This window comes from Limulus polyphemus, unplaced genomic scaffold (assembly GCF_000517525.1).
Source record: "Limulus polyphemus unplaced genomic scaffold, Limulus_polyphemus-2.1.2 Scaffold3399, whole genome shotgun sequence".
Classification (NCBI taxonomy): Eukaryota; Metazoa; Arthropoda; class Merostomata; order Xiphosura; family Limulidae; genus Limulus; species Limulus polyphemus.
The window spans coordinates 14,374-18,455 of record NW_013669009.1 but is presented as its reverse complement, the minus strand read 5'-3'; the positions used below and the strand labels follow the sequence as shown (position 1 = coordinate 18,455).

Below are 4,082 nucleotides of genomic sequence, written 5' to 3'. Positions count from 1 at the left end.
ATACCCAAATTTAAATTTACTAGAATTCAATGTAAAAATATACTCCATTTCTGTATTTATAACAGTTATATTGTTTAACAAACTTCTTTTCAAATATGGCCAATCTGTATCTGTTCTGTTATGAAAACTATGTATGAAGCAGACTTTAAATCCTAACTTATACATGTACACTTTATTTTACATAGAGGATTTAATATCTACAAATAATATGAATTTTACACCAAACCTAATATATCAAACAGAACTTACAATAAAAAGAAGTAATAATAATAATGAGATCCATGCTAATTATTTAAATTTGGACATTACTTTTATAGAAGGTACAGTACAGTTGATTATTTTTGATAAAAGAAGATAATTTAATTTTCCCATTCTTGGTCTACCCACATCTAAAAAGGTAGTATTATATCTCAAATAAAATGGTTCTTAATAGTATGTAATAACTAAAAATTTTTTATGGATAATGTTTTATTATTAAAAAATGAATTGAAAGATATTGGCTAAAGAGAGAGGCAATTAAATAAATACATTACTTTATTTTTTAATAAATACAAAAATATTTTAGAAACTAAACTATAGATTAAGGAAAATATCTTATAAATAAAATATTGAGAGAGTTAGTTATTTTAGCTTATAAGTAGCTAATAATAATTTTTCTAATAATTTTATTCAGTAAAACCAGTAGCTGGGCTTGTCTTGGCATTCCCATGTTATACTTGAATAAATCTCCAGGAGAAAGGAGGAAGTTGGGAGTTAGAACTAGAAATGAACTTTTAAGGTAGGGTGTATAGTTCTATTTAATATCTATTGTAAGGGTGGAGGTTGGGATTCATTTCTACTTTAAGAAATTTAAGGGTGGCTGCCTTCCCACAACTGACTATAGACAGTGAAAGGCAGTAGAAGCTGAGACGCTGTGGGTGTAAGCATTCAGCTTTGTACCCTTATTTGATTGATGATTTTTTATTTTTTTTCCATGACGGCTAACTAGTTTGACATCGGCATTTGGAAATGGTCTGATAGTTGGGATGTCCCCAATGCATTTGGGTGCTATTACCACAGACATTATCCATTATGACAATAAGGTGACAACCAGGACCAATAACAGTATTATGATATATAAGTTATATATATATAAACACTTCCAAATAAATTCTTAAATATTTGATACTTAACTGTACAAAGTATAAGTATTTTATATTATTCTTAATATTACAAAAACGAATTATTGTAAAATACCTTAACTCTTTCGGCATGGGCTCAGTCCCTGAGACCGACCTTGTAACCATTTTGTGCTTGTTATAGTTTTCTTGCTATAACTTTTAAATTAGTAAACATATGTTAACGAAATTTGGCAGATTATCAGTAAACATTGCAATGCTTTCATATACAAAATATCTAATTTTTTATTAAGTCATAGGGATTGCTAAGCAATGTTTTTCTCATAACTTTTTTTTCTTTTCACATGTTGCCTATCAAACATGCAAAGTAATTTTCATTTTAAGATTAAAAATACTTTATGCATCAGAAAATTTTCAAATTTCACATGTGAAATCTTTATAATGTCCAGAAAGTTATCAAACCTTTCTTAAGAAAAAACTTTATATTTTATTTGTTATTTTCAGTAATTAATCTCTATACGGGTTCAGTAGATTTGACCGATCTCGTAACCACCATAAAAAATTAGGAAATAAATATAAGTTATGCCTTTTTCATTCTAGAATAAGGCATAACAGATTATAACATGAAAACATAAATGTTTAGACTAAACAGCTTAAATCTTATTACATTATACGTTTATATATATTCATTATTTATAGTATATTGACCTTTCAGCCGTGCCTGGCTAAAAATACAAAAGTACGATGATGTGCCACATGTGCACTCATGTTACTGTATCCAATAATATATATAACGGACCTTTAGTCACTACAAAGTGACTTATCTTGGCTGTGTTTTAGTAGACTAGTATTTTGTAAAATAGTCCCATTTCAATTATTATACATTATGTATGTATATAGATTAGTGCTATTTAGAAATAAGTTCTTAAACTTATTTTTCTTAAAACATAGAAGTAAAGCGAACAATTACCTTTCCTAGTTACGACCTTTGTACTTGGTTGCTGCTTGTCGTAGCTTGCTAAGCCTTTTTAAAATTTTGCAGGTGGAGGATATGAAACAAAATAATTTTTTTAGGTTTTATATATACAGTTGAATAACTAAAAAATCATAAATTATATATCAATACCATAGAAGTCCACTATAATTTATCAAGCTTAGTAACTAAGCTTTATTTCAGTCTAAAAAAAATATTAAATTTCAAGCAGACTAAAGACACACCGTACCGCCTTGAAATCTTGACTCAAAAGAAAGAGGTATATATCACCCTAAGAATTTAAATTTTTTTCAGTAAAACTGTATAGTTTATCTGTTATTTTCTCTACCCTATCTCTATATGGGATGGGTCAATTTGATCAACCTCGTAACCACCAAAAAAATATATCTAAATTACCCTATTTTTATTTTGGGAATGATTTCAAATTGTAACATGAAATTGCATTAATTCATCCTATGTAGCTTTAAGCTTGTAACAGTATACATCTGTTTATAATTATATTTTATTGCCCTTTGAACTGTGTCTAACTACTATTCCTCCATTATGAGTTGTACATCATGGGTAACATGCAACTCACTTTATGCTATTGAATTACATTACCCAATAAAATAGAGAAGTGAATATACCAAGAGAAAATGTGTCATGTGTGTCACACTAGGGGTAATTCAGGATTTTTTTAAATATTACCTTATAGAATTAAGAACTTAAAACTTATATACTATTAAAATATGGATTATTAGCTAAGAGTTTATGCTACACTAATTGATATAACATAAACAAAAAGTAGATTAATAAAATTTTGAATGTGAGACACTAAAACTTTGTGACATGCACAGTAAAGGATACCTGTGGCATTAGGATTAGGCAGATGCTTTAAGTGATATCCCAAGTTATACTGTTTTGTCCACTAGTGAATCTTTATGATATTGTGATTAAAAGTCATCTCACGTAGCCATTCAAATAACTTACCAACTTTTAATGAAAACTTCACACCCATATTTAAACTATTAATTTTTTATTACAATTGTATTTGTCAAAAGTATATGCTGCAACCTTCTAATCAATAATTTGTATGGTTTCTTCAAAAGGATTAAATATGAGCACTACTGCTTGTAGTCTTTTCTTACAAGATTAACATATCACTGTCTCAAACCCAGCCATATATGTGTGGATGTATAGATAGAAATCTAAAATAAATAATTTACATTTACACAATGACATTTTTTTAAAACTACTACTGTATGTATTCAAATTCAACAAGAGCTTATATTACATGTAATATCTGTAAGGAGGTAAATTTGCTTAAAAACTTGTATTTTCATTATGTTAATGGTATATTAAATACTTTTACCTCTAAATAAATAGTTCAGCACACAGCAGGATGCTAAAAAATCATAACCAAATTCAAACCCAAAAATCTACATACACAAAATGCTGCATGTGTACTCCCAGCTCTGATTACTTCTAACATGTGTTCACTCTTAAAAGTATATTCACAATAGCTATAATCATAACTGAATTTTGGTTCTTATTGTGTAACATAATCATTCCGTATCAATATGAAACTTAACAGGAAACCATTAATTCGACTCATCACACTGGGAGTCAAATTAATGGTTTCAAATGTTAGTCCCAACTTTACAAACAGAACATTACTCATACAGTTGGCTTTCAATACATGCTATAAGATACAGTTATTAATTACTAACACAATCTCAAGTCCTTTTTACTTAAACTAGAAACTGCTACAGTAACAAACTCTGCAGGGGCAAAATGGAATTAGATGCAATAAATATTCTACATAATTAAAAATAGCCCTAAATACATCACACACTTGTATAGCCAATACTTTTAATTTATATTGGCATCTGATACAGCTTAAAAAAGATAATTTTTTAAGAAAATTTAAGAAAAAAAAATAATAATTTTACTAATATATAGAATGTTATTTTTTACTTTATTAATTTTAG

The 4,082-nt window shown here is 27.9% G+C and overlaps 1 protein-coding gene across 4 annotated transcripts in view; it reads right to left on the bottom strand.

The window, feature by feature from the left end:
• LOC106469291 (ras-related protein Rab-5C-like) overlaps positions 1-4,082 on the bottom strand; it is a 22,845-nt gene that overhangs the window by 11,421 nt on the left and 7,342 nt on the right. The window contains exon 1 of one of the 4 annotated variants that reach the window (XM_022397765.1): positions 2,089-2,109. The exons of 2 other annotated variants lie outside the window; for them this stretch is intronic. The gene's annotated coding sequence lies outside the window, so the exon portion shown is untranslated. Of the gene's footprint in view, positions 1-1,236; positions 1,255-2,088; positions 2,110-4,082 lie in introns of those variants that run through there. One more of the 4 variants, XM_022397766.1, reaches the window with a different exon arrangement.